A 560-nucleotide genomic window follows, 5' to 3' on the forward strand; every position below is an offset into this window, starting at 1 on the left:
AAATTCATTTTTTTAATTATAAATATATAAAAACAATCAACTTCCTTTTAACCAAAAATAAAAGTTAGAAGTTCTAAAGAAAGTATCTGAAATTAATTTTTTTATTTAATTATTTACATAATATTTAGTTCTTAATTAAAAATATTAACAAACTATGAATCCAAACGTTTAAAGTTTGAGTTGCTAACTTTTTTTTTTTTTTTTTAAAAAAAAGAAATACTAATTCTCTCATAAAAATGATTTACATAATATATGGTCATATTAAACATGTATAAGTTTAGCTTTTAAATCAAATTTCATTTAATTAATAATTATTATAAAAAAGATTGTTATGATCAAGAACTAATTAATCTTACACCAAAATAAAAACAAGATGAAAGACCCTAGGGTTTCGGAGAAAGAATCGTGGCTGATCTCACTCCGACGAGCGACCCGAGAAGGGCAGGGAGAGGCGGATCTCGTTGTGCATGTGGCTGCTATTGGCGGCGCTCAGGCCGATGCTATTCTCCCGGTACGAATTGATCCAAGCCAACGCCATGGAGGTTCTAATGGTGCGATCC

Source organism: Dioscorea cayenensis, chromosome 12, assembly GCF_009730915.1.
Source record: "Dioscorea cayenensis subsp. rotundata cultivar TDr96_F1 chromosome 12, TDr96_F1_v2_PseudoChromosome.rev07_lg8_w22 25.fasta, whole genome shotgun sequence".
Lineage (NCBI taxonomy): Eukaryota > Viridiplantae > Streptophyta > Magnoliopsida > Dioscoreales > Dioscoreaceae > Dioscorea > Dioscorea cayenensis.